This window comes from Octopus bimaculoides, chromosome 15, assembly GCF_046866305.1.
Source record: "Octopus bimaculoides isolate indiv1 chromosome 15, ASM4686630v1, whole genome shotgun sequence".
In the NCBI taxonomy this organism is placed as follows: Eukaryota; Metazoa; Mollusca; class Cephalopoda; order Octopoda; family Octopodidae; genus Octopus; species Octopus bimaculoides.
The window spans coordinates 49996287-50006286 of NC_142942.1; the positions used below are offsets into that span (position 1 = coordinate 49996287).

General features: G+C 40.2%; 1 long non-coding RNA gene across 1 annotated transcript in view; it reads left to right on the forward strand.

Moving 5' to 3' along the window:
* The window catches only part of LOC149132526 (uncharacterized), a 59509-nt gene extending 57573 nt beyond the window's left edge, over positions 1-1936 (forward strand). Inside the window, exon 3 of the long non-coding RNA XR_016244466.1 lies at positions 1713-1936. This is a non-coding gene — a long non-coding RNA (uncharacterized LOC149132526). The remainder of the gene's footprint in view (positions 1-1712) is intronic.
* Positions 1937-10000: the final 8064 nt, after the last annotated feature.

Genomic DNA, 10000 nt, shown 5'->3' on the forward strand with positions numbered 1-10000 from the left:
GGTGTAGAAACACTTTAAATTTCAATAAAGACATTATTTTTTTGCATATATTAATAATAAATGCTGAGTTTGTATGTCTATATCATATTATATTATATTATATTATATTATATTATAAAATTACATGCCATATGTGTGTTCATAAATGTACATACTTAGAAACACACACGCACACGCACACACACACACATGTATAGATGCAATACATACGGTATGCAAATTAGTTTCCAGTAACAACTGGAAAATATAAGCAGATGAATATATAAGCAGATTGACAGCTTACTCTTCTTGGATTGGTCAAATTGATGTAGAGCCCCACTGAAAAGAATCCAGCTAATTAGCCTTGTTTATAAATCTACTATATAGGTTAAACACGCACACGCACACACACACACACACACACACGCACACAAATATATATATATATATATATATATATATATATATATATATATATATATATATATATATATATATATATACATATATACATATATATATATATATATATATATATATATATATATATATATATGTATATATATATATATATATATATATATATACGTATATATATGTATATGTATACGTATGTGTATATATATATATATATATATATATATATATATATATATATATATATATATATATATATATATATATATACATAAATTCATTTATTCTTTTAGATGTTTCAGTCATGCTGGAGGACCGTCTTAAAGTATTTTAGTCGGTGAAATCGACTCCAGGACTTATTCTTTGTAAGACTAGTACTCATTCTATCAGTTCACTTTTGCCGAATCGCTAGGTTACGGGGACATAAATATACCTGCACCTATTGTCAAGCAACAGTGGGGGAGGGAGGACAAAGAGAGACACTTACACGTAAATACACACATACACACACACACACCTATATATATATATAGTGCATTTACAAGCATTTCTTATTGTTTTAACCGCACACACGTGCACACATATGCATATATGTATATATTCATTTACACGCACACACGTCATACATACAGCCCCCCCCCCCCACAAGAAAAAACACACACATAACAGACACACCATATATCCCACCGCCACGTAGGAATATTTTCGCGTGCATTGCTCCTGTTAGTTTCCCGGGTTTTGCTCATTGTTCATTCCCTCTTTTCACTTGGCACCCTGCTCGGAAGAAAGACAATTTCCGAAACGTCGTTACAATTAACGGCAACTCTTTCCATTCCTCTAAGCATCAAGCTACTTTCATTATGTGTGAGATATCATGATATCTGTTCAACCGTGCGATACTATGTTAAGACAGGAAAGTGAATCAGTTTGAATACATAAGCACACAGAGACACACATGCCCACGCGCGCGCCCACACACAGACACGCACACACACACATACACATTGATATAGATATTGCATTAAATAAATAAAATTCTGCCGAAACAGCAGTTGTAATTTTTAAAAGCCATTTGTGTCTACATTTTATACCTACGTCACACCAAAGACCCTCTACTGTCAGATCAATAGTTTCGAATTGGATTTGTTTCTTGCATGGCATAGCTTATAAACACCTTCCACGCTGCAATTGTTTTTGTTTCAGCACACGATCTCAAATCAGGTCACTTGCTATGCAAGTACATCCCTATAATATATATATGCTTATGTACGCATACGCATGCATAAACTCGTACATGTATGTTTCTATGTTTCCAGAACCGTATTCTGTGAGGCTTGAAGCAGAGAGAGGCAATAGCATGAAGAACGCAGTAGTAAAGATTGGAACCAACGGTAATGAATTGCTTATTAAACACTGTGCAGACACAAAAACGTGAACAGATAACCTCGTTTCGTATTGTTAACAAAATCTTTTATATGTCGTATATTATAACATTCTTTGACGCAACCAAAATAGGTGGAACATAACGTTGGTGCGTGTATATGCGTATGTATGTATGACCGTATGTGTATTTCTGTGGGTGTAGAAACACTTTAAATTTCAATAAAGACATTATTTTTTTGCATATATTAATAATAAATGCTGAGTTTGTATGTCTATATCATATTATATTATATTATATTATATTATATTATAAAATTACATGCCATATGTGTGTTCATAAATGTACATACTTAGAAACACACACGCACACGCACACACACACACATGTATAGATGCAATACATACGGTATGCAAATTAGTTTCCAGTAACAACTGGAAAATATAAGCAGATGAATATATAAGCAGATTGACAGCTTACTCTTCTTGGATTGGTCAAATTGATGTAGAGCCCCACTGAAAAGAATCCAGCTAATTAGCCTTGTTTATAAATCTACTATATAGGTTAAACACGCACACGCACACACACACACACACACACACGCACACAAATATATATATATATATATATATATATATATATATATATATATATATATATATATATATATATATATATACATATATACATATATATATATATATATATATATATATATATATATATATATATGTATATATATATATATATATATATATATATACGTATATATATGTATATGTATACGTATGTGTATATATATATATATATATATATATATATATATATATATATATATATATATATATATATATATATATATATACATAAATTCATTTATTCTTTTAGATGTTTCAGTCATGCTGGAGGACCGTCTTAAAGTATTTTAGTCGGTGAAATCGACTCCAGGACTTATTCTTTGTAAGACTAGTACTCATTCTATCAGTTCACTTTTGCCGAATCGCTAGGTTACGGGGACATAAATATACCTGCACCTATTGTCAAGCAACAGTGGGGGAGGGAGGACAAAGAGAGACACTTACACGTAAATACACACATACACACACACACACCTATATATATATATAGTGCATTTACAAGCATTTCTTATTGTTTTAACCGCACACACGTGCACACATATGCATATATGTATATATTCATTTACACGCACACACGTCATACATACAGCCCCCCCCCCCCCACAAGAAAAAACACACACATAACAGACACACCATATATCCCACCGCCACGTAGGAATATTTTCGCGTGCATTGCTCCTGTTAGTTTCCCGGGTTTTGCTCATTGTTCATTCCCTCTTTTCACTTGGCACCTTGCTCGGAAGAAAGACAATTTCCGAAACGTCGTTACAATTAACGGCAACTCTTTCCATTCCTCTAAGCATCAAGCTACTTTCATTATATACTTATTCCGCCATGATGATTTTGTTATCCTTGTTTTTTTTTCGACAAATGAGTGTGGGCATGCGTGCATCTATGTCAGTGTGTGCGTGTGCGTGTGTGTGTGTGTGTGTGTGTGTGTGTGTGTGTGTGAGAGAGAGAGAGAGAGAGAGAGAGTAAGGAGAGAATGTGAGAGAAAAAATAGAGAGGGAGAGAGTCAGTATGTAATTGCTTAATATTAATTATCTAGCTTTCCAAAGCCTAATGTTACCCTGTCGTTTTTTCCTTTCTTTAATACGAATGTCAAATTTGACCTAAATATTTATTGCTTCTCTATAAACTCAACGGTTCTCCTGTCCTTTAACAATAGGCTGGTTTCACACTTCTCTATACCTACACAGCCTGCATGAAATAATGTATCTACTGGTGTATGTATATATCGATATTTGGCCAACATGTATACTTATCAATACATATTGATTTCTCTTGAGTTGATGTAATAATAAATATCGTTCATTTAGGCGTATGTAGTCAATTTATTATTTTTAATTACAGATAATTCACGAGGAAGGTTCGAACAGTAAAATATCGAATTACACAGCGTTGCTATTTGCTTACTAATAGCGCCAACATAAACTTGAAGGCCAAACAATGGTATAAACCTACCTCTACGAGGGCACTTATCATGCTAGAAGTAACAACCAAATCATGCTTCAGCCATGCTAAAAGAAGCGATTAAATCTTGCGTCAAATCAAAATGTAAAAGCTATTGAGTAATATAGTTGTAGATAAACTATGGTAAAAGATGATGTGCGACACTCACGTTTTTACGGTATTTGTGTGGTAAGAAATTTGTTTCACAACCACATGGTTCCGGGTTCAGACTCACTGCGTGGCACCTTGGGCAAGTGTCTTTTTCTATAGCCTCGGACTGGCCATTGCTTTGTGATTGGATTTGATAGACGGAAACTGAAAGCAGCCCTTCGTATATATATATATACATATAAATGCGCCCTTTTAAAGCCTAGCCAGGCTCATGGGCCCGGTTTCCCGGTTTCTATGGCGTATGTGTTCGACAGCTGGACGGGACTCCAGTTCATCGCAGCGTTACTCATTTTTGCCGGCTGAGTGGACTGGAGCAACGTGAAATGAAGTATTTTGCATATGTATATATATATATATATATATATATATATATATATATATATATATATATATATATATATATATATATATATCCAAGGCTCCTTCACTGAAATTTCAACATCAACAACAGAGTATTTTTGTATGTATGTATGTATGTATGTATGTATGTATGCAGATTTGCATGTTTTGTTTTATGCTCATATATATATAAATGATAAACTTCTGGAAAGTTTCATAAACTTTTAGTTCCAGTGATGGATTGGATCTGTAGTCTTTGGATTAGCTTTCTCCTTTCTGGTTTTGAGAAGCCTAATTTCTCAAGGTTGGTGTTTAGGCCGTGTCTTACATATCCAAGGGCCTCAATAATTGCAGGTGTAAACCTGAACTTGTAATCTGGATAGAGTAACTGCAGATTTCTCAATAGTTCAACGTAGGTGTTCTCTTTTTCACTGATCTTCAGCTTTATGCTAACATCCGCTGGGCAGCTAATTTCCACGACTGTACACAGTTTCTTTTCTCTATCCCAAATCATTATATCAGGTCAGATGTGCTTACAATTTATTGAGGTGTTCACTGATATCTTCGGTGTTAACTCCACAAAGTTTGCATCAGTTGTCACACCTTACTGTTTTTCCTGCACCTCGATCCCTTTTGTGCATCGGGTATTTGGTTGATATTTCCTGTTCTTGGATTGCAAACGCGTACCCTTCAAAGTGGGAGGTAGTAATCAGGCTATTGGTCTATGATGGATTGCTTTGATGATCGATGTTACTATCATCACGGAGCTTTCTACTAACATATCCATGCATAGTCTTCTACTCATATAGGCTCATCCTTTCATCTAGTATGTATGTATGTATGCACACATATGCATGCATTCATGTATACGCACCACAAAAGAGCCCTATGGAAATTGTATTGCTGGTACGGCACTGTTCGAGCGTTGAATTTTCTGGAATTTTTCTCTCAAGATTCTGCGATCTATCGTTTCGGTCATTTCCTAAAAAGCTAGTTAAAATATTAATAGCCTCCTGTTAGCTATTCCTATCTTCATTTAACTCATCATATCCGCTTATCTACTTTACAGACAATCAACATGTTTTCTTTCATTTTATTTATTATCTGTTAAAATAAAGCACCCGACTGGAGAATATGGAAGATAAATTTACAATTTATAACACAATGGGTCCTTACAAAGTTATCACATCAGGTCATATGATCTAGTCTAGTAATTATTAATTATACACTTTCAAACAGTGTATTACTTATGAACAGTTGCGAACAACACGTTTGTTCCGATAAACTACAGCAGTTAGATATGTTTGCATGATGTTTACAACGATCTCCAGGGCAGTAAAATTGTAAATTATGCTCTTTTTTTCTTTTGATAATTCTTAGGTGTTTATTAAGATAACTTTTGTTTTGTTTCTCCAAAGCAAACTACCGTTACATTTCAGACTCAGATATTTTATACATTTAAATAAATTTTATCTGTCGACAGAATTATTGGGTTAGGCTTAAGTTTATCAGTTCTTGCAATGATTTTGTTTACTTATAATTTAACACGTATTGTTTATTGTGTCTGTAAATATTCTTCAGATACGCATTTGGGTCTTAAATTCTCTTTAGCTAAAGTAAAGGTCTCTACTTGTTTATCTATCTATCTATCTATCTATCTATCTATCTATCTATCTATCTATCTATCTATTTTATCATATCTTATCTATCGACCTTATCTCTCACTCTTTCTATCCATCTGTCTATCTGTCTATCATTTTCACAGGAATTTTCAATGGCCAGATAACTGAAGAGATGGCGGCGTGGGTTTCCACCCCGGCATCCGAAACTCGAAGTTTTACCATGGCTACCGAATAAGTGTCACATATTTTTACAGATATATATATATATATATATATATACACACACACACACACACAGTTTATGCACTAATGTATATGTGTGCACGTGCGAATGTATACACACACACACATATGTATATATAAATACGCACACACGTACACACGCATGCACACGCACACACACACACACGCACGCACACACATACGCCGCACACACACGCACACACGCACACACACACACACGCATATGTATTCAGTGTGTATGTGTAGGTCAGTAATGATAATAATAATTTGTGTTAAAAGCAGAAACGGCGAGAGGAGACGATCGAGTGGTATATTGTCCAACGGATGGCGTTGGACAATGAGCGGATTGTCATGCCGTGAGTTCGCACCTAACAAAAGAACCTATCTGCAGATAATCTGTTTTAGGTGAAGGAGGACGGATGGAATTAGTTGTGGAATTATTGGGGGGGGGGCGGAATTACTGCTGGAGACAATAGATGTCTGTAGGAAGTAAGATGATAGATGATGGCGGTGGTGGATGATATTGGTCGCCATAGTGTTGATGGTATGTGAGAAAAGTTAGTTGTGTGTGGTGATGGTGGTGGTGGTTGTCAAGGAGGAAGACATGCTGGTATTTATAAGTGATGGGGGAATCGGCGGTGGTGGTAACAGTGGTGGTGGTAGTGGTAATGGTGGTGGTGGTGACGATGATGACAAAAGTAGTAGCGGTGGCGGCGACGGTGGCCGTGGTGGTGATGATGTTGGTGGTGGTGACAACTGAGAGGGCCGTGATGTTGGTAGTAGTTGTGGTGGTGGTGGTAGTAGTTGTGGTGGTGGTGGTAGTAGTTGTGGTGGTGGTGGTAGTAGTTGTGGTGGTGGTGGTAGTAGTTGTGGTGGTGGTGGTGGCCGTGCTGCTGGCAATGACGGTTGTGATAGCAGGGTGGTTGATAAAGCGCTGGTGGTGGTGGTTGAGGTGAACTTGGTTGTGCTACGTGGATAGGGTGGAGGGGAAACTAACGAAGGGACTGTGGTGGTGGTGGTAGTGGGGGTAAAGATGGTAGTAATTGTGGTGGTGGTATTGACAGTGGTGATGGTGGTAATGGTGGTGATAGTGGTGGTAGTGGTGGTGTTGGTGATGTAATGGTGGTGGTAGTGGTGATGGTTGCAGAACCGAGTGTGCCAGAGCTGATGATGTGCCGCATATTGTCGATGACGGCGATGATGTTGATGAAGAAGTTGGCTATAATACTAATTAAAGTGATGCTGAAAGATGTAGCCGTAGAAGTGGAGATGGTGGTGGTGGCGGTGTTGATGGTGGTGGTGTGGCGGTGGTGATGGTGGTGGTGGACGCTGTAGAGATTGACATTGGTTGTGGAGGAGAGGAGGCGGTGATGGCGGTGAAAGAGGTGCCTGGATGTGGAGAGAGAGAGAGAGAGGAGGTGGAGGAAATTAATTCCGTCAATCTGATATACCTGAATCGGTGTTTATTGAAAGCGATGGGATTAGAGCGTATTAGACATGTAGTAGTAGTAGTAGTAGTAGTAGTAGTAGTAGTAGTAGTAGTAGTAGTAATAGTAGTAGTAGTAGTAGTAGTAGTAGTAGTAATAGTAGTAGTAGTAGTAGTAGTAGTAGTAGTAGTATTACTACTACTACTCCCCTGAGTGCTATACATATATATATTTATACACACGCACAACACACACACACACACACACACACACACACACACACACACACACACACACACACACACACACACATATATACACATTAAACAAAGTAAAGTCGTAAGGTATACATATCGGAGATAAGGAGGTGAAACTGCAAGGACTTTCCGGATTCCGACTGATGAGGAAATCGGCTGCGAATGGTCCGTGTACCTTGATTTTGTCCTGTTTGCCGTTTGTCGTGCTGTCGTCTTTCTTTTCGCATGTGATGTTTTGTTGGTTTCCGTTTGTGTTTTTTCTGTCCTACCTCTGATATATATATATATATTATTGTTCGCACCCCACGCACCCCCACCATTTACTTCCTCCCCAAGATCCATAAACCGAACAACCCTGGCCGCCCCATCGTCTCCGCCTGCAACTGCCCCACCGAGCTTATCTCAAAATACCTAGACCGGGTCCTCGCCCCCCTAGTGGCTTCTCTCCCTTCCCACATTCATGACACTAACCACGCGCTTCGTCTATTCAACTCTTTCTCTTTCCCTCCCAGCCCTTCTAAGCTTCTCTTCACTCTAGACATCCAGAGCCTCTATACAGTGATCCCCCACGACGAGGGGCTGTGTGCCCTGAAGTTTTTTCTAGACCAACGCCCCAACCCACAACCCGACACCTCCACACTCATTCGTCTGGCCGAACTTGTCCTATCTCTCAACTGCTTCTCGTTCGCGGGAGATATCTACCAGCAGATCTCAGGAGTGGCCATGGGGACGAGAATGGGCCCCAACTACGCGAACCTCTTCGTTGGTTATGTTGAGGCCCAAATATTCTCCAGTTTCACTGGTCCCACTCCCGAACTATACGGTCGGTATATCGACGACTGTATCGGTGCCACCTCTCTCTCCCGCGAACATCTTGACTCGTTCCTCTCTTTCGTTCAATCTTTCCATCCTGCCCTCCACTTCTCCTGTACTGTCTCTGACACCTCTGTCCCCTTTCTCGACATTTCGGTCAGCATTCTCCACTCCGCCCTTAGCACCTCCATCCACTACAAACACACAGACTCACACTCCTATCTCAACTTCTCCTCCTCCCACCCTAGACACACAAAACTTTCCATCCCCTATTCCCAATTCCTCCGTCTACGCAGACTTTGTAGCGACAGCCATGACTTTGAGACTCAGTCTCAACTCATGGCTCACCACTTTAGCCTGCGTGGATATCCACCCACCACCATCCACACCGCCCTTGCCAGAGCACGTTCTGTGGACCGTGCATCTGCTCTCTCCCCCCGAACCCGCCCTGCCGTTTCCCGCCTCCCTTTTCCCCTCACCTACCATCCCACCACCCTACCCCTCCAACGCTCCATTCTCCGAGCTTTTCGGCGCCTCCAGTCCGACCCCTCCACCTCCCACATCTTCCCTAATCGACCCCTCCCCTCCTTCAAACGAGCCCACAACCTACGGGACCTCTTGGTCCACAGCTTCTTCCCCAACCCAACCTCCCAACCTGGCTCTTTCCCCTGCTCCCGTCCACGCTGCCGCACTTGCCCTTACCTCTCCAACACCACCCTCCTCACCAGCACCCATCACCGACCCTATCGCATCACCGACTCCTTCACCTGCACGTCTACCAACATCATATATTGCCTCTCCTGCTCTCTCTGCCAATCCCTGTACATCGGACAAACGGGGCGGCGCCTGGCCGACCGATTCGCGGAACACCTCCGAGATATCAACGTCGGCAATGACACCCCGGTGTCACGCCATTTCCGTTCTGCCGGCCACTCCTTGCGGCAACACCTGTCTGTGTTTGGATTGTCCATGCACAGGGGCCATCCGGACTCCCGTTTGCGCCGTGAACAGGGGTTAATCTTCTATCTTCGCTCCTTTGCGCCACATGGGCTCAACTCCCCTCCACTCTTCATCTAACCCCCTCCTCCTGTCTCTCTCCCCCACCCTCCCTCCTACCACCCATCTCTCCCCTCCCCCACCTCCTGCTCCGACTCCTACTTCTTTGTACCTCTCTTCATACTTCTCTCCACTCCCACTTCTCTTCACCCCTACTCTTTCTCTCCTCTCTCTTACTCTCTCTCACTCTCTTCTCTCGTACTCT